The sequence below is a fragment of the Leuciscus leuciscus genome, assembly GCF_965113295.1.
Source record: "Leuciscus leuciscus genome assembly, chromosome: 10".
NCBI lineage: Eukaryota > Metazoa > Chordata > Actinopteri > Cypriniformes > Leuciscidae > Leuciscus > Leuciscus leuciscus.
Genome location: NC_138734.1, coordinates 36,584,501 through 36,609,748, shown reverse-complemented (window position 1 = coordinate 36,609,748; position 25,248 = coordinate 36,584,501). Strand labels below are relative to the sequence as shown.

Genomic DNA, 25,248 nt, shown 5'->3' with positions numbered 1-25,248 from the left:
TAAATGGATTGTTTTAGACACCATTGACTTGCATGGTATGGGCAAAAACAATTCAAACATCCTTCAAAATATCTTCTTTTGTGTTCCACAGGTTCATACAGGTTTGGAACGACATGAGGGTGAGTAAATGATGGCAGAATTTTCATTTCATTATCATGCCGATAAAATCTGCTAGATAATAATGGGAAAGTAGGGTCTCTTACCTTGCAGATATATTTGGTCTTGACACGAGTGAAGTTGGTGAACTTAACTTTGACACTGTGTTTGCTGCCAAGTGGTGCTCTGAAATATAAAGGCTTCTCAAGAGGTGCAGGCAGGGTCTTCAGCTGAAGCTCATAAAAGAAGTGTCCGAGTTAAGCGGTATACAACACCAGCCGGGCTGTGGACTCTCCCTCACAAAAAACAAGACTCTTAAAAAAACGGCTATTAAATACTAGGGTCACCACAGCAAAATTACCTTGGTTTTTTCTTCTTTTGCACGGAAAATGTATTTCATTTACATTTTTGAATAATTTTTTTAATGGCCCACGACGGTGCACATCTTAAAGGGATAGTCCACCCAAAAATGTAAATCCTGTCACCATTTACCCCTCATGTCGTTCCTAACCTGTATGACTTTCTTTCTTCTGTGGAACACAAATGAAGAGATTTTGAAGTATGTTAGTATCTAAACAGTTTTCAGTGACCATTGACTTGCATTGTTCAAACCAAAAAATACAATGGAATTCAATGGAAACTGAAACTGTTTGGTTATCAACATTCTTTAAAATATCTTCCTTTGTGTTCAGCAGAAGAAAGAATTTCATACAGGTTTGGAATGACTCGAGGGCGAGTAAATGATGACAGAAATGTCATTTTTTGGTGAACTATCCCTTTAACTTTGTATTTCTGAAAGTATACCTACTGTAGACTGAGCACGCTCAACAAACTGTGGCGGAAATCTGATGTCTGAATTCTGGCACTCTGCAGAGAACGACACGTACACAAGAAGAGGGTTCTCCACCTCTATGAACTCTGATGTCATCTGCCTCACCCGGGTCGCCATTTCTATAGTGTCAATCAGTCCCGGAGCCGTCGCTTTAAAGTTCAGATTGTAGAATAGGAACTCGCCAGTTGCCTCATTCTTGAATGTCACCCGTGTGAGCGAGGAATATGATATTTCATGGGCCATAAATCTGTTTTATAACCAAAGTAGTCTGTATTAGCATTTGTATGGGTGTATGATGGCACTTGCTTTAGCATTGTACTGGCCCTCTTTATAAGTGAAGAAGGAGAGTTTGTAGTTCTTCGTATCCAGCGCAGGCACATCAATGTATTCCAGGCCCTTCAGGGAAACTATGCCGTCTGAACAATCTGGTTTGATGAGCTCCATCACAGAACGGAACCTGCACAGCAGGATAAAAAACACACAATGATCAAACATAAATTATACAATGTAGCTAAGTAGAGGAATAGAATTTGCAACCGTAGCTTCAGAATTTATGGTCAACGGAAGGTTTTATGATCATTACAAAGCATATCTCAAGAGGCACTGTGTTGTGTGGCTGTTTTATGGGTATTTTCAGGATTAACAATGTTTATCCATGTGCAATGAGCATATGTTTATGTGCAATGCATCCAAGAAATGTTTAGGATAATATGGAATTTTGCGGCAAATATAATCTCTGTAGGTTAATTCTAGCATCTTTATCCTTTTATTTGGAAGTCTTTGCAATAAACTTGTATTTAATTAATTGACAAATAAGAAATAAATGACTCATTTCATGATTGTGAAATACTTTGTTGTGATTATTAAACTTGCACGTATATGTTTCGGTGTGGATGAGGTACCTCTGAGGTCTGGGCAGCCAGTTGTGGACAGGTAATGTCTGTGTGTGGTAGGTTTTGCATTTGATCTCTTCGGTTACTGTGCCTTCAGCCTTTGGTGGCTCAGCTGTGCCTTGCAATATGTACAGTATTCCACTGCCGTCAGGAAAGGAGAAGAACACAGAGCCCTACACCAGAAACAAGTCACCATGAAATCAAAATTCACAGTTCTTATTTTAACGGAATACTGCAATAAATGATTTGTCTGGGCACATCATTTTTTATTTTTTATTAATGTGCCCTCATATTCTTTAATCAAAACATCTTCCCCTCCCTCATGCAGTGAAATTTTCTTGGTCGAGAAGCTGTTTCATAAAATATAATTCACAAAATATCAAACTTTTATTTCATGCCGACTTTTAATAAGGCAGAGGAAAGTGAAATCCTTAACAGTGGAAAACGTCAAAGATTTTTGTATCGTTGGGCATACAGTAACTTTGCCAGTCGCTACGGGATTTTTCTAATGACTATTTGGAAATTTGTTTTGAATTGTGTCGTTGAATAGCTGTTTCAAGAATAATTAATGGAAAGAGCCTTCATCTTGTGTCGAGAGTGCCATACCCAGTGGCGTAACTTTGTTTTAAAAAGTGGGTGGGACAGGTGGGGTGGGGGTTGCTAATACAGTGCTAAATCAGATATATGTACAATAACATTACGATGTCCAGCAAGCGATTTAAATAGTAGGCTACATGGGGTTTAATTTTTAGTTTAATGAAATGCAGCCTAATGTTGTCAGTGCGAGAATTTTTGTGTGAATAAATACATAGATCCTCCTATCTGACCAACGTGTACTTTAATGGTCCAGTGGTAGAACTTTGACAAACCGTGTCAGAAGTTAAGGGTTCTAATCCGCACTCGTATATATTTTTTCTCGTTTAGTCGTATATTCCATGTTCATCAGTCGTTGTATATCAAGCAGGGACATGTTTGTGTGCATTATGTTTTGTGATTTTACCGGAACGAATAGAGAGTATCCGCAACGGATTGAATCGCGCGTCCGAGTGAAGACAGTGCAGCGTGTGCGCGAGCCACACGAGAACACACAGTATCCGCGCCACTGATCGCAGCGGCAACGAGCACTTTGATCACTTGATTTAAAAAACACATTTCAGCGCTAGATCGTCTCTTATTTAACAAACGAACAAAAGAATGCTCTGCTAGTTAATTGGAGATGTTTTATTTATTTGTAGAATTGGTACATTCGTGCCGCAAGATGTTTTAAAAAGTGGTGGGGACAATATCGACCCTGTCAAAAAGTGGTGGGGACATGTCCCACCCGTCCCACCCGCAAATTACGCCTATGGCCATACCTCATGCCTCTCCCCGTCTGCAGTCATGACCAGAGGCTTGTATGTGATCTCATAGGTGTTCTGCTGTGAAGGCTCAATGAGGAGAGTGGGCGGCCCACTCCAGTGCTCTCCCACTATGACACATTTCAGAGTCCAGCGCTGGTTAATGCGGCCGGGCAGAACCAGAAACTGAGTAAACTGACTGCGCACCTGACATACGAAATTCGCCACCTGCTCACACAAAAGAGAAAGAAAGCAAGAAAAGTGACACAATGAATAGTCCTGGCCTTTAACTTCAACATTTTTATCAGCACATCTATTATTAGTATGCAAGGTTGCAGTACTCATTAAAGAAAATGGTTCCACAGTCACATTCAGACTAAGCCACTTACCTCTGCTGCGACCTGCGGGACAATGCAGGAGCCAGTGAGGGTGAGTTTTAACGGTTTGCCCCCCTCTAACAGCACAGCAGAGACCATCATAGCGCAAATCTTGACTCAGCTCCGTAGGGGCATAGGTCACTTCCAGAGATACTTCCGTCCCCTGGGGTCATGTAGCCTTCAGCAGGGAAAATTATGAAATCGGGAGCAAAACCCTTTACATCCCACTTAAATCTGAAGAGAACAAGGAAAAGCTGAAGATGCAGAAATACAAATTTCTATTTGAGTCCATTTCATATTGTGTTTCTCAGATTTATTCATTTACAGACTCAGCTACACATTTTAGATGCAACCAGTCACTGAATTGTGATTACGCATGAATGTGTACCTCGCACCAATTTCTCCTGTGTTCTGCATGATAATACGACGGGTGGCTTGGCAGCGCTGGACCACAGCTCCAAACTGCAGGTAGTCTGTGTCCAGTGTGACCTCCACCCCTTGCAGCTGCCCTTCATGACCAGCAGAGGGCTAATAGCACCTCCAGATGCAGCTCCTCTATGAAGGGAGGCATGTGCTCTTCAGGAGAAAAGAGAAGCTCCACCACACACCCCCTCTTTAAGTGTCACCTCCCCCTCTGGATGAACAGACAAGATCTGAAAAAGCACAATGATTCTTTTTAATGTATAGAGTGCAGTGGAATGTGTGCATGTTTTCATATACACTCAGGTCCACATGTCTGGGACTACATTGTAACATTGATCATGTGACTGATTGTACAGAAGGTCAGATTTAAGCTCTTTCACTACCGTTCTAGTCTACTGTACACTACTGAAAAACTCTATGAGATTTTACAAAATTATTTATTCAGCAAGGATGCATTATATTGATCAAAAGTGACAGTACAGACATTTACAATGTTACAATAGATTTCTATTTTAAATAAATGCTGTTCTTTTGAACTTTCTACACATCAAAGAATCATACAAATATTAAGCAGCATAACTGTTTTCAACATTTATAATAAGAAAGTTTATTAAGCAGCAAATCAGCATATTAGAATGATTTCTGAAGGATCATGCGGCAGTGAAGACTGGAGCAATGATGCTGAAAATTCAGCTTTGCCATCATAGGAATGAATAAACATTTTAAATACATTAAAATTAGTGCTGTCAATTATTTATTTATTTTACTAATTAATCTCACATTTGTCTGTAATTAATTGTGATTAATCACACCTAACATTAAAGTTTTTGTCCGTTCAAGCACGAAAGAGGTGGCATTCTGTGCGGGCCTTTCGGGTGTTTATTCACAGAGAACCTCTTCACAAACACCGTGCCAGTACAAATTTTTGCTCTTTTTTTGCGTCTTATCGCACTTAAATTGTTTAATAGCACTTGAATGAATGATAGCGTGATCATATACTGTAGCGCCGCAAAAGGATGAAAGAAAAAAAAGCATTAACGCATACATTTTCTATTATAATAAGGGCTGTCAAAATGAATTTTAAATTGTAATAATATTTCACAATATTAATGTTTTACTGTTTTACTAAAAAATATTAGAAAATCTTCCTGACCCCAAACTTTTAAAAAGTAGTGTATAAGAGAGAGTGTTACGTGCACGTGTTACCCTTGAGCCCTGGAGAGAGTTATCAGAGTGTCTGCGAAGACAAAAAGTCAGGGAAGAGTGGCTGTTGTTCACCAGAGGGACCAATTTCTGTCTTCGCTGCCCAATCTGCAGAGCTCCAAAATTGACCACCTTATGTGCTGAGTCCTCTAAATTAATCTAAGGCAAAAAAACAGTGAAGGATGAATATCTGTACATCAGGATGTAGAAAAGTAGGATCATTCAAATCTCCGACACCCTCTTTGTCACCTTCATTACAGTGCCCTGTCCCAGGATCTCCACTACTTGTTTGGCACCCTTATTCATCTCAAAAACCACCTTTTCGTGGTAACGAACTGCTTTGCGTGGGTAGAATGAGAAGAGAACTTTTACAGAGCCGCCAGGAGGAAGGACTTGAGGGGTGAAAGTGACCTCAAGGACGGGTGTGTTGGAGAACAGTCTAGACTGAATAAATAACATCATATTATAAAAGCAAACCATAAAATTTCACTTTACACATTTCAGAACTTGAATATTATCATGCAAAAAAAAAAAAATTCCTGACTCCTTTGCTGCTAATCCCCAATGTGTGTGTAGCAGGCACCATACCAACACAGTATATTAAATGCATTCCAAAGTGGTGCTGTTGACTCAATAACTACAACTGTTAACTGACAATAAACTCTTTATTGTTCCATCACGTTCAACATAGCCGCTCTTCCTCTCATAGGACGCCAGACCGAACAACCAAAAAAGAAAAACGGGCTAACCCATAAAGGGTGCTCTTTGCACATGCGCAGTAAAAGAAACAATAGGTTACTGTCGTAACCCCGGTTCTCTGAAACATCGAGTGGAGAGATCCACCTATGGGAAGGGCATCCGTACCTGACCTCTGCAGAAGCATCCAATTGCACCAAGTCTGGCTAGACAGACAGAAGCGCGCAGCCAATGCCAGGTAAGGCCACACCCCCTTACCTAAGGCATATAGCTGTCAGGCGCGCTGCTATTCCTCAGTAAGTATATTCGCTTCTCGTGCGGCAAGCGGGGCGAAGCTGGTGGATCTCTCCACTCGATGTTTCAGAGAACCGGGGTTACGACAGTAACCTATTGTTCTCTTTCATCATCTCGTTTCGAGATCCACCTATGGGAGAGACATGGACAGCTCCCCGATTGCCCAATACACTCACAGTGAGGTTCTGAAGGCCAGAGAAGGACGGTCACCTCAGAGAGGCGGTGCCTGACACGTCCCACAAACATGACCCTGCAAGGGTGATGCCACGCTAAACTGCTGTGGACAAGCAGGGCATGAAACATGCATGAGACCCATACATGATAATGGCCCCCGCACCACCAATGCACATAGCTAAACCCAAGAAGGAATGCGAATGCTTGGTGACAAGAATGAACATGGCCAGCCGGCACATTCACTCTTCGTTGGTTAACCCAACGGGGCTGTGGGAAAGGGCTAAGAGGACCCTACCCCTAGGACCGAGTGTGCCACCGAGGTTCTGGTGACATCCAACCGGTAGTAACGCTCAAAGGTATGAGGAGAGGCCCAGCTGGCCGCGGAGCAGATGTCTTGCAGTGGCACTCCCCTGAACAAAGCCCAAGAGGCGGCTAAGCCCCTTGTAGAATGAGCTCTGATGCCCCCTGGGGGCTGCACTCCCTTTGCTTCATAAGCCATAGTATAGCGTCCACAAGCCAATGTGAGAGGCATTGCTTTGAAATGGGACTCCCCTTGTGCGGGGGAGCCCTTGAAACAAAGAGCTGGTCGCTCTTGCGGAAAGCACTTGTCCTGGTCATACATGCTTGCAGAGCACGACCGGGACACAGAGCATTCAGCCCCTGCTCCTCCGAAGAGGCAAAGGGTGGAGGGTGAAAAGCGGATAGCTCCAAAACCTCCGAAGTGAACACAGGGAAGCATTTCGGCATGAAGGCCGGGTTAGGCTTAAGGGAAACCTCATCTCCACTTAGGGAGAATTTGGCGCACGAGGGTTGAACCGAGAGTGCATGTAGCTCACTGACCCGTTTAGCAGATGCCAAGGCCGAGAGCAAAGCTGTCTTGAGGGACAGCAGCTTAAGGGAAATACTTCCCAGAGGCTCAAAAGGATAAAGAGACCGCGCTTCCAGCACCATGGAGAGGTCCTACCCTGGAACAGATCTCCTGATGACCGGCAAAGAGCGGCGTGCACCCTTCATAAAACTGCGGGTTAGAGGGTGCTGCCTGACGGTGGAGCCCTCAAAACCCACATGACAGGCTGAAAACGCAGCCAGGTAGACCTTAATGGTGGAAAAGGACCTGCCTCTTTCCATGAGGTCTTGCAGGAAACACAAAATATCAGGCACCGAGCACTGATAAGATGTGAGACCACGCCCATCACACCACCCTTCGAACACTTGCCACTTCCAGCCATATAGGGATCGTGTGGAAACGGCCCTGGCATTCTGAGTAGTGGCGATTACACGCGGCGGGAGCCCCAGTGCATTTAGGTTCGTCCTCTCACAGGCCAGGCCCAGAGAGTCACCCTGTCCGGGTGGGGGTGGTAAATCTCCCCGTTGGCTTGGGACAGTATGTCCGTGCGAGGGGGAAGGCGCCATGGCTCGGCGTACAACAGAGGGATTATCTCTGCCAGCCACGGGGCTTTGAGCCACCTGGGTGCTATCAGAATGAGAGACAGGCCGTGCTCTCTCACCCTGGCCAGTGTGAAAATATCAGGCACAGGGGAGGAAAAGCATACAGCAGCACTTTGGGCCATGGGTGGGCCAGTGCGTCTGCCCTGAGGGGCGCGTCCACGTCCTTTAGTCGAGAAGAACATAGGACAATGGTGGTTTTCGCGCGAGGCGAAAAGATCTACGGCTGCCTGTCTAAATCTCATCCATAACATCTCCACTATCTGCGGGTGAAGACGCCAATCCCCTTAGATTGGGTTTCCCCTCGATAGCAGATCCGCGCCTCTGTTCAGAATGCCCGAACATGAGTCACGCGTAATGACAGAAAAACCCGTCTGCTCCACACCAACAGCCTGTAAGCTAGAGCGTGGAGTTTCGACGAGCGCATGCCGCCCTGACGGTTGATATAAGCCACTGCCGTGGTATTATCGCACCGTACTAGAACGGGATGTCCCTGCAGGCGAGGCAGAAAATTATTCAGAGCTTTCCAAATGGTAAAAGCTCTAAATAGTTCATGTGCGCTGAACGTAGTCTGCTCAGCCACAGACCGTTCACCATTCTGCCTTCCTGGGTGGTTCCCCAGCCTGTTAAGGACGCATCTGTCGTCACAACTTTCCGCATCGTAACCGTCCCAAGGGGGTTCCCCGAGCGTAAAGTTCTCGCTCTCCCAATGGCACAGGGCCGCCGAGCAGGCGCAAAACCTCCGAAACCGGAGCTCCAAAAACAGATGCTCCAAAACCTCCACTGTTACCGAGCGGCAGAGATCGCGAATCGGGCTGAAATGTAGTGACAAAACCCATTTCGTGAACGCTCTCATTCTCAGGAGACCCAACGGCACAACTTGGATAGATGAAGCCATGAGACCTTGCAGCCTGAGGCATGTGCGATATTGTACTCTCGCCCCTTCTCTGAACTGAGACAGACAGTTCATCAGAGAGCGAACGCGCTCTTGAGAGAGACGCGCTCGCAAGGAGACTGAGTTCAATTCCAACCCCAGGAAAAAGACATTCTGACTGGGAGTCAGATTGTTTTTGCTCGCATTCACCTTGAACCCGAGGGATGTGATGTGCGCGAGCACCCGGCCGGTGTCCCGCGACACCTTCTCCTTCGATTTGGCTATGATGAACCAATCGTATATGTAATTCAGAATTCTCAGCCCTGATAGTCTCAGGGGCGCCACGCCCGCCTCCGCACACAGACAGAAAGTTCGGGGACTCAAATTTCGCCCGAACGGAAGAACTGTGAATTCGTAACAAATGCCTTGGTAGGCGAGACGAAGATATTTCCTGTGTGGAGGGTAGATACTTATGTGATAAGAAAGCATCTTTCAGATCGACTGATGTGAACCAGTCGTTCTGCTTTATGGCACGGGCGAGAGAGCCTTGTGTCACATTCTGAAATTGTATTTCCTCAAATGTTTGTTCAACATTCGAAGGTCCATATAGGGCGTGGGGCACCACGCCTTTTGGAAACATAAAAATACCAGGAATAAAAACCATGGTTTATAAGATTGGGTGGCACCATCTGAATCGCTCCCTTGTTTAGGAGGGAGGAAATTTCCTCTTTCAGAATGTGTGAGGCATTTTCTTCTGTGTAAGAAGAGAGAACGCCGTTGAAAAGTGGAGGTTTTATTGCAAACTGCAGCCTGTAACCCTAGGTTACGGTACGCAAAACCCACTCGGGCGCTGAAATGGCTTGCCAAGCCGCTTCGTGACTCGAGAGCGCCCCCGCTCGGGCCGGAGCGGGGGTGTATGGGCCCAGCTGGTTCATTCGTGATGCAAAGGCGCCATCTAGTGGGCACACTAGAGGCGACATGCAGGGGTTCGGAGGGATTTCCTCCCTCTGCAGTGAGAAGTTTTCTCTGCGGAGAGAGGTCTTCTCTCCAAAACAAATTCTTTTGATTCGTAACTTTGTGTGTTTTGTGTTGGGCAAACACTGGGGCCGGAGCCTTTATTGACAGAGTGAGGGGAACATAGTGTGGTGTCCACTGTGCTAAACTTTCCCTCACAAGGCCTGAAAGTGGGCGGAAAAAACACATATCTCCTGAACACATGAACTGGGCAGTCTTAAGTGCAGGCAGGAAAATAATATCCGCGGAGAGAGATATTCTCTCTGTAACGGATTTATTTAATTTTTATGTTTTAAAGTGTTATTTAGTTATGTGTGTGTTTTGTGTTGGGGAACACAGGGGCCGAAGCCTTCCACACACAACGTCCACTAAAAACACACTGCAGGCAGAAAAATAATATCCACGGAGAGAGATACTCTCTCTGTAACGGATTTATTTAATTCGTTTGTTTTAAAGTGTTATTTAGTTATACGTGTGTGTTTTGTGTTGGGGAACACAGGGGCCGAAGCCTTCCACACACAACGTCCACTAAAAACACATGGCTGGGCAGCCGCAACTGAGCTGTGTGAGCCCAGCTAGTTGATTTGTGAGGCAATGGAGCCCTCTTGTGGACGGACTCAGGGCGACATGCATGGGATCAGAGAGATTGGCTCTCTATGTTGGCATATATAATTCTGCACGAATTCATTTGATTCGTTTGTTAAATGTGTTGTTTAGTAATGTGTGTGTTTTGTGTTGGGAAACACTGGGGCCGAAGCCTTTAATAACTGGGTGAGGGGAACCAAGTGCGTGCAGTGTGGTAACACTGCTACGTACTTTTCCTCACGACAGCCCCGCTTGGGGGGTGTACACACACACAACGTCCACTAAACGTCCTCGTGGCCCGTGAAAGCGGGCTCGATACTCCCAACGGTCGAACAACAGGCAGGCCGCTTGCGTTCGGGGCCGCCTTCCTAGGAAGGCATAAATTGAAAGCCTCAACACGTAATCGTAACACATCAAGGCCCGTGAGACCGTGTTAACAGTCTAGCGGGACGCTCCAGTTTTAAGAGTTGTTTCCTCAGACTGGGCGGTGGTCTCAGCGCTTACCCGTCGTAAATATTCCTATCCTGGTCGGTGGCGCTCTGTGGAGCTGGCCACACAATGTTGAGACGAACGGCCGCTCGCTCACAAACTTCCAGGAGGATGGACTGAGGCAAAGCCGCGTGAGCGCTAGCCTAGGGAACGCTAAAAAGACCGCGTCATCCCCGTCGCCGGAACCGGCCGGTTCGTCAACGAGAGTGAGGTTTTCCCGCGAAGATGTCCTCTTCAGGGAATGCGGATTGGGCTGATGTCAGCTCAAATATTTAGAGAGGTGGCGCTCCGGGAGTCCCCCGGTAGTGCGTCATCATCACCGTGTCCCCCATCCGAGTCAGAAAGGCCGAGCACGGCGCGCTGGGTCGTGCAACTAAAAGCCGGCTTAGTAAAAAGCTACATGTGCAGCAATTCTCCGGGTTCTCCAAAGCTTCTTGAGCGTGTTAAGCTCAAGCAAACAGCGCAGAACGAGAGGGTCCTTAGCGGCGATTAGAGCACCACACGCGGCCGGGCAGGCTCGTCGTGATAGGCTGTTCCCCGGAGAAGCGGCTGTTTAGACGGTCACATAGCCATGGGTGGGCTAGCGGTGAAGAACTCGGAAAAATCCGTGGCGGGCAGCCATGTAAGGAGGAGCAGGTGAAGGACAGCGAGAGCGCGGGCGGCTCCGGATGCAAAAAACACAGCGGATAGGCTGAAGAAACGACTGTCACTCACGTCTGGCGGAGGCTGATCTGGCGATATGTCCTCCTGAAGACTCGAAAGTGAGCAGCGTAACGTTAATCCAACCGAACTGTGTCAGTGCAGAGATCGCGAGAAGCGAATGTCAACTGAGGAATAGCAGCGCGCCTGACAGCTATATGCCTTAGGTAAGGGGGTGTGGCCTTACCTGGCATTGGCTGCGCGCTTCTGTCTGTCTAGCCAGACTTGGTGCAATTGGATGCTTCTGCAGAGGTCAGGTACGGATGCCCTTCCCATAGGTGGATCTCGAAACGAGATGATGAAAGAGAACATAACTTAACAATCTTTCTTTTTTCTTAAAAAAATAATAAATACTGTTAAAGTTTTAGAACATAAGCATTTGTTATTATTATAACAGAATAACAGGGTAACTTAAGTGCTTTTTAGACATTTACAAAACATAAGCAAATAATTGTCAAATCCGTTCAGTGCTTAAGATAGCAAACACCTGTGCTGAGAGCTTCAGAAGGCCAAGTGCAGATGCGCCCTTTTTTGTCAAGCAGTTAGCTAGCTGCTCTTTAGTGGCCGACCACAAGATCATCTGAATAGTTCCAGTGTATAAGCTCCTTCATACTGCTGATTTCTAGGCGCAGTCTCTTTTCGGTTACAGATTTTGTAGATTTGCGAGCATCGAGAAGGGAATGATTGTCTATTACACACACAATAGGCACATTGATGCATGAGCAGCCACCAGTGGTAATCTCAGAGTATAATGTAGCGAGGAAAACTGCACTGTCAAATCCATCTGCAAGTGCCAAAGTCTCTCCTGCTAAGGTACTCCGTACAACTCTCCTGATCCGTTTTGACTGCCAAGATATAGGAGAAAATCTTCCATTTTCCCCCATAAGCATGATGAAATGTCCACCCTGTGTGCCACCGTCCGGAAGATTTCCCATTGAGGAATCACTGTACACCACCAATTTAACAGAACTGTTTTCCCCTAAGTACTGGAACCTCAAGATGACCTCTTCTTATTTCAGTTTTCTGATAAGTTTATTTGTACAATGCAGGGACTGAACAGTAGCATGCTTTGTGTTAGATGCCAACATGGATATGTCATATATTATGTCAGGTCGGCTCTCCCTGGCAACCCACAATATTTGTCCAATCTTTGATTTTAGCATGTCCATCTCAACGTCTGTCAATGACGCTTCACGTTGGGTTGCTCTGGTGGGGTCCACTGGGATGGGTTGCAGATTTTTTAATGTACGTTCCTTGTTGTACTTGTATTTCATCCTCCTTAAAATGTACTTCTATTCCAATGTAGCTGAAACTGTCATGTTCTTCCCGTCCGACTTGAAAGGCAGCTTTCAATTGAGGAATGATATTTATGGAGAATGCATCTGTACCACCCCAAATAAAGTCATCCACATGGGACGCAGGAATCATCCACCCAGTAAAATACTGCTGGATCTACCTTTGATACTGTAGCTCCCAATTGTTGCATGGTGTCTTTCACTCTATTATACCAGAATAAAGAAGCATCTGTTAGGCCATAAACAAATGTTTTCAACTTCCATATGGTTTCTTTGTTCTGCACTTCTTGTGGTGGGCGAATGTAAATATCTCTGGTTAACTCTTTACCTTGTAAAAAGGCTGCTTTAATGTCCATGGAGTTTAGGTGCCATTTATTTTGACATATGACTGCCATGATCATTTTTAGAGACTCTGAGGCACATGTAGATGAGTCTTTGGGAAGGTCTTGAGTGTTCATTTCTTCAAAGCCTCTGGCCACTAGTCTAGCCTTACGTACAACTCCAGCAGTTGTTTCTTTAAGTGTGCACACCCACCTCGTGGAGGTGCACTTCTGGCCTTCATCTTTCACTTCTTCAAAGACATTATTTCTCTTTTTGTCGCATTTTTTGCAGGCATGAAGAGATCATCATGTACTATCAATATAACATCTTCATTGTAGTCAGTGCTCAACTTAGCATGTTCGGATGGACTCACCTGAATATTGTCCATTTGTCCAAGATTGACTGATGCAGTTGTGCCAGCAATTTCCTCAGGCTCACTGTACTGCAAATTGTACCAGTTTTTGTGTTTGCCGGTTGCCTTTCCTGCTCGACCTAGGATTATCTGTGTATTTAACTATTTTATCTTTTTTTAGTCTTTGACCTTCACAGTTCGTGCATAAGCAGGTTTGTGGCGTGTGGGATTGATCAAGACTATCACCTCTAGGTACAGTAGCACTGATGCAGAAGGTTCACTGACATCTTCAGCATTAAAAGGTTCATCATTTTCTGGAGTCATTTCCTCATTTTCACTTTCAGTATCACTGAGAACTGCTGCTGGTGTTATTGTGGGATTTTCATCTGTTTTCATTTGTTCTCCTTCTGTCTCCTCCAGTTTTGTTTGTGGGTCATCCACCTTTCTTAGTCTGGACTGATGCACTTGAACATAGGTTCCACCATGCCTGACAAATACAACCACGCTATCTTGGCCTATGACCACACCTGGACCTTTCCACTCATTACAATCTACTCGCTTATAATACACTTTGTCCCCTGCTTCATATCTGTCATGAACGGGCCGCAGTTGCTTAAGGGCTCTTCTAATTATCTCTGAGCATTCAGCTTCTGTGAATGCTGTTCTCATTGCATGTAGTGTGGTGATTTGTTCAGCTATCCAACTACTCATACTTGCTGGAGGCTTATTGGTGAGGACTGAGGGAAGATTTGGGTTCTGCCCAAACACTAACTGGTGGTAAGGACTATAACCATGCACATTGTGCATGGAGTTCTTTGCCATTTGTGCCCAATCTAGAGCTGTCTTCCAGTCGCAGTTGTTGTCCCTCTTCAATTTCAGCTAAATTTAGTTAGGTCAGATTGTGCCTTTCAACAAGGCCATTGCGACTGTACGCTGCCGTTGTTTTCATTTCAGTATTAAACTTTTCAGCCATGTCCTTCATTTTTTGTCAGTCTTACATGTTCCTTTTTATTTGGACAGTCCTTTGCCCAGTGATACGTGCTTTGGCAAATTGCACATTTCGTTCTTCTTCCATATTTATCAAGGGGGTTTGTGCTTTGAGCTATGGTTTGGGGTTGTTGTGTAGTGTTTGACTTGTGTCCCCGTTTTCCCATAGACAGTAAAAGAAATGGACACAGCGACCCCATTGGATTCAACGGAGACAAAGTGAAGTCGATTAGAAACTCTTACTTCCTGGGGGTCGAGCGTACTGCGCAGACTCAAACTGAGCTTGACGACATAGATGTGACGTGAGCAACCCGTCTGTCTTCTAGTAGCTGTGCCAAGAGAAATCTGAATCATTCCCTTCCGAAACTTGCAGAGACGGAGAGTGTGAGTAGGAGCTGTCCATGAGCTAGGAGCAGGAGAAACTTTTGCTATGTATTCTGATTAATTATTGTGTCACTTTGCCTCCACGTCCCCCCGATTGCAAGCGAGCTTCTCCTCCTGTCCATACAGTAATTCTCTACTGTGCGACAGAGAGTCGCGTGGTTATGACGCAATCGTTAGCCTATTTTTACAAAAATTGCTTCTACGGGGCCATAATGTAAGCTACAAGGTAATGGAGCCTTTTATACATTTTCGTGTTTCTTTAGAAATAAATAATGGACAAATGGAGTCTTTAAACGCCTCAGTTGTAAAGTTATTCACTGTCAAAGTGACGCCAAAATGAATGGGAGTCAATGGGATGCTAACAGCAGGTGGGGGTCCGCTAGCCAATGGCGGCGCTCGGGGCTACTTCAAAATAATATAAAACCCTGCCCCCCTGCGTTTTCCTGAGTATCTCGTGTAATAGGCAGTGTCACTCTCTGTGTTTTGCAGTGCACTGCCGCCCTCTCGTGGTGAAGCAACATTATCGCCAAAAATTCTTTTCAAGGCTGATTTCATTACAAGTGAAAGAAACACTAGAGCAAGCTGTGAGTGCTAACTGTTTATCTTTAACAGTAAGTCCGGCAGTATCGAGTAGCTTAAAGGCTAGTATGGCATCAGGAAGCTCCATTTTGAACTTATGTAGCCTGTTGTATCGACGCTCGAACTCGAAGATGTTTTCCACCATAGAAACACCGCTCTCTAGTGATCTGGTCAAACTCCTTGTATGCCTCGTATTGCCGATCTTTTTCTTCTTTTAAAAAAACAGAATCCAATTTTGCTATGAGTGTTTGCATTCCAGTGTCATCATTCAAATCCTCAGCGGAAATTTCCAGAGCACTGTCCCTTGCTCTGCCCGTTAGTGACCAAGTAACTGCTAAGGCTTGTTTTTTCTTTTCCAGGTCAGTAACACGTCTCCAAATTTCAATCTCATTTTTCCAACTTTCGTAAGCCGTCTTCTCGTCAAATGGTGGGGGATTTTTGTAATTCCCAGTAGCAGCCATCATCTGCTACCAATGTTGACTCAATAACTACAGGGTGGGCCATTTATATGGATACACCGCAACAACATGGGAATGGCTGGTGACACCAAAGTCCCGTTTGTGGCACACCAGTACATGTGAGGGGGCAAACTCCTCAAGATGGGTGGTGACCATGACATATACTAATGTGCCACAAACAGGACCTCAATATCACCAACCACTCCCATGCCACCACGGTGTATCCATATAAATGGCCCAACCTGTACAACTGTTAACTGACAATAAACTCTTTATTATAACTTAACAGTGCTTGGGGAAAGAAAATTCCAGGTCTGGAGTCATAGCTGAACCCAACAGGGCACAACAGAATGTCGGCCCATTCTTTATCTACAAACAGAGGAAAGAAAGACAACAAATTATAAAATGGAAAATAAAACAAATTATGTAAATGAGATGGGGACAATAAGAACGACAAAAAAGACAAGGTCTACCTTAATGGAAAAAGTCAGATCTTTGAGCACACATTTTCGCTGAGGGCAGAAGGTCACGTTGCAGTAACTCTGTCCACCTACAGTAATCGTGTCCAATGTAGGTTCCACTTGCAGGTGGGGCTGCAGCGTTGCAGGCCCAGATAGATCATACTCAACAATCTAAACTAAACTTCCCAGGATTAGACACCACAAATGTACATGTGGATTTATCGTTTAGCTCCACCTGTTCAGGGAACAGATGACAGGAATTGGCAAAAAGATTAATCTACATTTTTTGGCTGGAAATCTTCCTAAGACGAATCTTTCACACAACATACATATCGCCACACACACACTTTGCATTCATAACTGACATCACATACATTTTTTACTTGATTGAAGTCAACCGGATGGATCTGGTGTGATGAGGGCTCTGTGATGGATCCCTCAGGGCTCTCATATCGCACATGAGCATTCATGCTGTAACACTCTCCCTTCACATTCATGGTCAGTGACTGGAACTTCCTCCGTACTGTCACCACTAGATTATAAGCCACACGTCCCCCACGAGTGGGAGTGATCCGTATGACCATCGGGATCCTGTCAGAGGCAGATGTTAAGGGGTGTAAACAAAATCAGTGCATAAGATCAAACGGTGTAAATCATTTTGACTAAATAAAATAATAAATGTTATGTCTCAGACTTTATACAAATATAACATACTTATCTTTGGGTGGAACTGTTCCCTCCATAGGCTCTACCACTAAGATGTCCTGGTAGCCTTCAGAGTGGCATGAGGACCTTTCGACCATAAAATGGAATGGTTGATCATCTCCATTAACCACAAAAACAGTCTGATGAGCTTCAAAACCAGCACATAAAGGCACATGGACGCCCCTGGTGAAAAGACTGGCATGTGTTACCCATAACTTCAGAGTAAAATAATGATTGTCAATCCCCTTCACATCAGTAAACATCTAGATCAGTAGCTGTTGATTTTCCAATGTTCCAATGTTGTTTTGGACCTCATTAACATTCATTGCATGGACAAAAACAGTTGAAACATTCTTCAAAATATTCCGTAGAAGAATATAGGACATCGTGAGGGTTAGTTAATGATAACAGAAATTTTTTTTTGGGCTGAACTATCCCTTAAAGCAACACTATGTAAAAATGTTTACCTTAAACATTTTTTTTCAACATTGTTTCAGTGGTTCATCAAGTCGTAACAGGGTGAAAGGCACTTTTGCCTCCGCTTTGCGGTTATCTGCTATAACCACACTATGTAAGATTGCCAGATCGGGTCGTGTTTCTGTAGTTCTAATGAGACTTAAGAAAACTACAAATTTGACTTGCTTTACGGCAAGCGTTACAATAGTCATTATTTAGTTTTTCTTCGTTTCTGATGTCGCAATACATCATACTTTCATAAAATCATGCATCATACTCTACCTTGTCTGTGGACATCGTTCATTCCAAAGCCGGTGCTGGATAAACAGTGGGCGTGCGTGCGACAGTAGGCTGCGGTAGGCTAAATGATTTACGACAGCGGTAATGGACAATGCCGCTTCCAACCTGTAGGGGGACCGCAGAGGAAAAGTTCCATAGTGTTGCTTTAACATGTCAGAATTTAGCTTTTTTTTTTTAACCTCACTTAGTAGCAAGCTGCCCAGATTGAGGTGGGCTCGATCAATATAGACTATAGGCTCATTAGCAGAGCCCACCAGCAGAAAGGGCAAAGACAAGTTGTGTTCAGGGATTAAGAAGGTCCAGAAGGATTCAACTAAATCCAGGTTGAGAACCTGGTACTCAAATGAGGCCTGAAAACAACAGAGATGAAACTTTGATATTGATGCATCTGACCAGCAGAATATTTGCAACATGATTTGTTCTCAGCTGAACGGACTTGTTTGGTGTAAGGCAGCTGAAAGGAGATTTGCCTGAGTCGTTGCATCTCCAGATGAAAGAGTATGGCTTGTTCGTGGGATTAATAATACCAAATTCCCTGAGAGAAAATAATCTATTCATTATTTCTGTATAATATCACTCACCCATATATTAAATCAGGGACGAGACTGTCAGCATATAGTATATATATATATAGTATATAGAGTACAATACACTACCATTCAGGGGTGCATTTCCCATACAATGATGTAAAATGTAATCACGTTAAAAACTGTATAGATTTGCAAAAGATTTCTATTTCAAATAGATGCTGTTCTTTTGAAAAAACTATTCATCAAAGAATCCTGAAATAACTGTATCAAGGTTTCCATTAAAATAATACATATTATGTAACAATTTATGGTTTATTAATCAAACTTGGAACTATCCATTTTATAAAATGTCTTACCTGCGGACAGAAGTGCCAATACCCACTGAGTTGATCTCAATAACCCTGGCATTGGGGTCCACAGTGAGCGAGCTGTGGGGCTCAGGCAGGGGCGTAGCAACCGGGGGGGACGGGGGGGACACGTCCCCCGCACTTTTAGAAAGAGGATATTCTGTCCCCCGCATTTTTTTTTTTTTGACCCAGCGCCAATATTTCCGCCCGTGTTCTCTGATTTGTTACTTAGACTTGAGTGAACTAACAGTCAGCCAATCACAGCGTGAATCATCTATTGGGCGTGTCTGCCATGAGCTTCAAATCTCTTGTTGCTCTTGCGAATTTTCATTCGTTTTAGTCACTTTGATGTTTGGCCGTCTGGGGTGAAATGCACCCCAGAAAAAAGCAGAGGACTATTACATCCTTTTTTCCAAACACACACTGTAAGTATGTGTTACAATATGTTGCGATGACATGATTAATCACGCTTAAAGTTTCCTTGTTATGATTTAACTTACTGTAACGCAGTAAGACATTCGCGCCGCAGGACCTCCAGACGCGCGTAAACGCGTCTTTGTATTTACATTGAAATCACTCGCGCCAGACGCTCTATTCGCGTTTGGTGTGAACGCACCATGTCGCGCCGGATTGTGCCGAGTGTGTTAAATGCTCTCCTACTTGCCGATTTTGGATAAAAGCGTCTGTTAAATGAGACATAACAGATTATTCCCAGTAGGCACACAACGTCATAAGACGTTTATATTTGGTTCAATTTCGGTTGCGACGTCGGGTGACCAAAATTCAATGTAAATTCAACATCTAATGTCAATGTTAAATTGATGTTGTAACGTGAGGGTTCGGTATGTGGTGGTAGATCACTCTTTATGATAATAAACAGTAGAATGGAGACAGGAGACTTTCTCAAGCGGCACTTTTACTGAACACCGTCACAACAACAACACTTCCTTCAACAGCCTTTCACGTGACTTCACTAACCAATCAGAAGCAAGGACTTAGACTGAGATAAACGTGAGTGAATCAGAGAGGCAGATTCAGCAGAATATCCTTACTGTATTAAATATGTAAACACATAAATGTGTAAATAATTAACTGACTAAACATTGTAAATATACTTCTAGTATATTAACTCAAATATAAATCATATTAAATTCTAAGCATTACAACTTTCCAATATGAAATATGAACTCCACTTCTAAACCTTACATTTCCTCCCCCTCCCACAAAAGAAACGTCCCCGTTTCCCATCAAATAAACAAGTAACAATAACCACAGCAATAAAGCAACTGTATCAGTTCAGAACATAGTCCTTAAGGAATCTTGGAGGTCTAACTGAACGTTTCCCCGGGCGTAGCAAAGAACCAGAAGCCTGAGGAGTGGAAGAGGGGACAGTGTCAAACTGGCCTACTGGGCCAAAGGAGGGGGCTGAGCAAGACTGAGTCAGGGGAGAGCAGGATTGGGGCTGTGGTCGGGGTTGTGGATGGCCAGTGGGAGGAACTAATGAGGGAGTATTGCCCTGGCCAGATAAGGAGTAGCTCCTCGTGGCTGCAAACTTTGAAGGCTTAAAGGGCAAAGCACCTGATAATGCAGTCAAATGAGGGAGTTGAGACTGCAAAAAGTCACATGTAGGTGTCTCATGCCCACAATCTGGCACAGGAGCATAGTAGGGTCTGAGACGGTTGTAGTGGACAATCTGGGACTTATCAGACTGATCCAGGAGATAGTGAATCCTGTATGTCACTCCAAGAGAATCCACATCAGATCCTAGGCACTCTAATATTTCAAAGGGGCCTTTCCAGTGAGGAGCAAGTTTTTGTTTTGCTGTAGTGGGGTCATTTAACCAGACAAGGTCTCCCGGCACATAGGGAGTGTGCTTAACACTCTTGTCATACTGTCGTTTCTGCTGATTGTGGGCATAATCTCTGTTCCATGCAGCAGAACTGAAAGCGGACTGAAGTTTCTGTGTCAATTGTGCAACATAGTCAGCAGGAGAACCCGTAATAGACAAAGATGGTGTGTTGTTAGGTAACAGCATGTTGACAGGCATCCTGGCTTCATGACCATGTGTGAGGAAGAATGGTGTGAATCCTGTTGTAGAGTGTGGGTTGGTATTGTAAGCCAAAGCAACTTGGTTGAGGCAGTCACCCCATTCCCCAGACTGCTGAAGTAGTGTCTTGGCTAACTGATCAATAAGTGTCCTGTTGAACCTCTCAATCATGCCGTCACACTGAGGATGATATGGGCTGGTTCGTGTTTTCTGCACACACAGCAGGTCACACAGATGTTTCACCAGGTCAGATTCAAACTGACGTCCCTGATCAGTGTGGAGCATTTCCGGGATGCCATGCTCACAGATGAAGTTTTCAAACAGACATTTCGCCACTGTTATGGCGCGCTGGTCTGGAATGGCATAAAGGTTGACATACTTGGAGAAATAATCTTGGACAACAAGCACATACCTGTTGCCACGACTTGTGATGGGGAGCTCAAGAATGTCAGCTGCAACCTTTTGGAATGGCTCAGTAGCAACAATTGTTTTCATTGGAGCTCTCTGATGAGGTGTGGGACTCCGTCTGGCGTCACATGGAGTACATTGCTTGCACCACATCTTGATGTCACGTGACATAAGGGGCCAGTAGCACAGCTGTTGAGCACGTTTCAGGACCTTATCAGCAGATGAATGACCAGTTACAGGATTTCCATGCAGCATCTGCAGAACCGTGTCTTTCAAAGCATGAGGGACAATCAGTTGATGGAGCACTGATGTTGTGGATGGGTTGAAAACTTTACGGCAGAGTACACCATTATGAAAAGTAAGTCTGTGGAACTCGTGCCAAAGTGCCTTCTCAACAAGTGTGCGTTTTTTCATGCGCCAGTATGGTGGTTTCTGTCCCTTAACTGTCCAGCTAATAACCTCTGACAGTACGGGGTCTCGCTGTTGTTCCTTTTTAAAATCCTCTTCAGGGAACTGAAGCACAAATGTGGAGGAGACAGACTGTTGAACACCCTGTGAGGAGGCCGGAGGAGGTTGTGGTCCAGTCAAGTTACAGCAAACTGGCTTTGTATCAGTACTGCAGAGGCTGTGATGTACCAAACTGACCGGACTAGACAGACTCACAGGACTCAGACTAGAATGTCTCTTGTCAGAGTGCGGATTACCAAAAGCACTGGAGGAGGTGCTCTGCTCAGTTGGTCTGATGTCAGCAGGGCGACGTGACATTGCATCTGCATTGAGGTGACTGTGGCCATCCTTGTGAATTACAGTCCATTCAAAAGGATCAAGTTCAAGGGCCCAGCGTGCACGACGACCAGTTCTGTCATTGTCAATGGGTATTTTTCTGAGACCCAGGAGAGGTTTGTGGTCAGTTACAATAACAAAGGGCTGTTTGTAAAGGTAGTGGCGAAAATGTCGCACGGCCCAGACAATGGCCCAGATTTCTCTGTCATATGTTGACCATTTTCTTTCTGCTTTTGTGAGAACATGGCTAGCATAAGCAACCACTTTTTCTTGATCCCCTTGTCTCTGAGCAAGCACAGCACCAATTGCAGAGCCTGAAGCATCTGTGTAGAGGGAGAATGGCACCGTAAAGTCAGGGAATGCAACCACTGGAGGATTTGTGAGTGCATGTTTCAGGTAAGTGAATGCATCCTGACATTGAGAAGTCCATTGGAAAGGTGCATTCTTCTCTGTGAGAGCATGTAGAGGGACACTGTGATGTGCAAAGCTTCGGATGAACTTGCGGTAATATGAACAAAGTCCTAGAAATGCTCTTACTTCTGTAGCTGACCGTGGAGTAGGCCAGTCTTGGACACTTTTCACATTCCGCGGGTCTGGCTGAATGCCATCTTTGGATACAACATGGCCCAGAAACTGTACTTGATCCCTGGCAAAACAGCATTTGGAGGGATTCAGCTTCAGGCCACTTGACTGGAATCTGGAGAGAATTTCTTCCAGGTGCTGGAGATGTTCACTGAAAGAGCGGCTGTAAATGAGGACATCATCCAAATACACTAGGCATGTTTTCCATGGGAGGCCACGAAGTACCATTTCCATCAAGCGCTGGCATGTGGCTGGAGCGTTGGTGAGACCCATTGGCATAACTTTAAAGTGATAAAGGCCACTACCTGTTGTGAATGCTGTTTTTTCACGGTCTTCCTCCTGCAGCTCGACTTGCCAATAGCCATGTTGTAGGTCCATTGTGGAGAACCAGGCAGAGCCCGACAAAGCATCCAGTGCGTCGTCGACTCTCGGAAGAGGGTGGGAATCTTTGATTGTCACTGTATTAAGTTTTCTATAGTCCAGGCAGAAACGCCATGTGCCATTTTTCTTGCGCACCAAAACAACTGGCGCAGCCCAGGGACTGTAGCTTTCTTCAATGACATCTGCCTTTAACAGGTTGTCAACTTGAGTCTGTATTTCAGCTCTCTGTTCTGGTGTCACTCTGTAAGCTCTCTGTTTAATTGGTGTGGCCTCATCAGTGCGGATTTGATGCTTGATGATGCTAGTGCGACCTCTGTCCTCTGAGTGTTTACTGAATACTGCTGAGTATTTCTGAAGCAGTGATTTCAGAGACTGAACTTGGTAAGGTGACAGGTCGCTGTCATTTATCTGGACAGATGGAGCTATATCATGCACGGGGGAGGTTGCACACCCTGTCCCTTCCCCTGATATGACGTCAACAGATGAAACCGAATGAAACTCACCCAGGTGTTGACCTGAATGCAGCTCAACGTCATCTCTGGAGGGATTTAAGATTCGAACCACAGTTGTACCATTCTGAACCTCACTGAGAGAATGTGCCACAATGATGTCACACGATGGGTTGGGCATGAGAACACCATAATAGTCAGTTGGCATTGGAGAAGCAGGTGTAGCTGCTGACACACAGGCTGTGATGAGGGTTTCACTCATAGCTGGAATCTTAGTGGGCGCTAGCACAGACACATTACAGCAGGCGGCCACTTCATGTCCTTTGGGCAGGAGAGGAATTTTCATGTCCCAAAGTTGCAGCATTTTGTTGTTTATATCAAGGAGGGCATGGTGTTTCCGCAGAAAATCAAACCCAAGAATGACTGGCTGGCAAGCACCTCTGAGAATTTCAAAGTCCTGTTGCCATACCTGATGTCCAAGTCTGATACCAATCGTTAACTTGCCTAAAATGTCCAGGCACTGTCCATCGACTGAGCGAGCTGGCAGAGAGGAGGGTGTCATGGGGCGTTTTTTCAATGCTGGGTGAGAGTTACGAAAATCTTCGCTCACAATGGAAACAGTAGAACCAGAGTCAATTAAAGTGCACACTTCAATGCCCTCAACAATAGCCAAGATTGTAGAAGAGACAGAATCATCAGAGTGTGAGTCATTCTTGTCAGGCATTAACTTGGGGGAATCCTTCTGGGGCAGTGAGACAGTAGCTGATGTTTGCCCCTCAACAGCAGCTAATGGAAGTTTCCCTGACAGTTGGAGTCAGAGTGCGGATATCGTTCAGGAGACTTGAAACGAACACTACCTCTAGCGTGTGGACTGGCATCCCTGTTTCCCTGTGGAGCAGGACTAGGGCTGCGTCTGTATCTGTTCGTATCATCCTTGTCATGGCGACCATACCTGGAGTACTGATAGGACTGGCGTGAGGGAGAGCGATGCCGGTCACGTCTGTCATTGTCATGCCATTGACGGTCTCTCTGAGTAACAGGGGAAGGAGGACAACCGTCATAGCAGGACCCTGGATCACGACCATGATACTGCTCAGGTGAGTAATTGTCTCTGCGGTGTTGTCTGTTATAATAGGGTTGTGGAGAGACACTGCGCGCACTGTATCGAGCATCGTCGGAGGAAAACCTTTCAGTTTGGGAGTCCAGACGCTGAGCCAGGTAACTGTGTTTCTCTCTTAATAGGTGTACTTCACTTTGTAAGCTGTTGACAGTAAGAGTCAGCTGCTCAACTGCATGCAGAAGCTTATCATCAGTAGGTTTAGGACGAACCATAGCTACCTGCTCTGAAGATTGAGAGTGTGGAGACCCTACAGTTGTCAGTTGGAGCGCTGCACGTGCCCTCTCACAGCGGCTGGCGATACGCAGGGCGTCCTCAAGATCCTCCGCACCCATCTCATGGACTTTTGACTGAAGATTTGGGTCCAAGCCAGCAACAAAGCGGCGAAATTTTTCACCCTCTAGTGCATTGTGGTCATAGTTGGGAAAGGCTTCTAATACAAGACGAGTGATGTCTGCACTGTACACATCCAAACTTTCACCTGGTCGACGAGGTCGAGCATTCACATGTGTCTGGAAAAATGGCAGGGAGTATATTGGTCCAAAAACGTCCCTGAGTTTCTCCTTTACTGAATCATAGTCCTTCTGGATCGAAGAAGGAAGGCTGTCCCAATACAGAAATGCAGCATCTGCTAGGCGAGTAGGGAGGACGGAAGCCATCACCGTATGCAGATCTGTATCAGTTGAACTCATAGCCTGCACTGCCACTTCAAAACGTCGAGACCAACTTGTGAATGATTCAGTCCCATCTCCTTTAAAAGCAGGTGGAAGATCAATTTTTAGGGCACTGGAGACAGCGCATGTAGCTAGAGAAACAGCACCTGTTGATGTAACGTTAGCATCTCGCCGTCGTCGTGTGGGGGGAGACTGCAGCC

General features: G+C 45.1%; 1 pseudogene across 1 annotated transcript in view; it reads right to left on the bottom strand.

Annotated features, from left to right (window-relative positions):
- The window catches only part of LOC309507346 (hydrocephalus-inducing protein-like), a 64,567-nt pseudogene that overhangs the window by 715 nt on the left and 38,604 nt on the right, over positions 1 to 25,248 (bottom strand). Inside the window, exons 34-49 of the transcript in view lie at positions 18,617 to 18,696; positions 17,915 to 18,265; positions 16,984 to 17,122; positions 16,653 to 16,860; positions 16,282 to 16,504; positions 16,100 to 16,177; positions 5,706 to 5,783; positions 5,411 to 5,605; positions 5,165 to 5,320; positions 3,924 to 4,188; positions 3,548 to 3,769; positions 3,177 to 3,386; positions 1,831 to 1,994; positions 1,248 to 1,385; positions 901 to 1,175; positions 204 to 433 (exon numbers count right to left, since the gene is read on the bottom strand). The product of the transcript in view is annotated as a hydrocephalus-inducing protein-like (transcript). The remainder of the gene's footprint in view (positions 1 to 203; positions 434 to 900; positions 1,176 to 1,247; positions 1,386 to 1,830; positions 1,995 to 3,176; positions 3,387 to 3,547; positions 3,770 to 3,923; positions 4,189 to 5,164; positions 5,321 to 5,410; positions 5,606 to 5,705; positions 5,784 to 16,099; positions 16,178 to 16,281; positions 16,505 to 16,652; positions 16,861 to 16,983; positions 17,123 to 17,914; positions 18,266 to 18,616; positions 18,697 to 25,248) is intronic.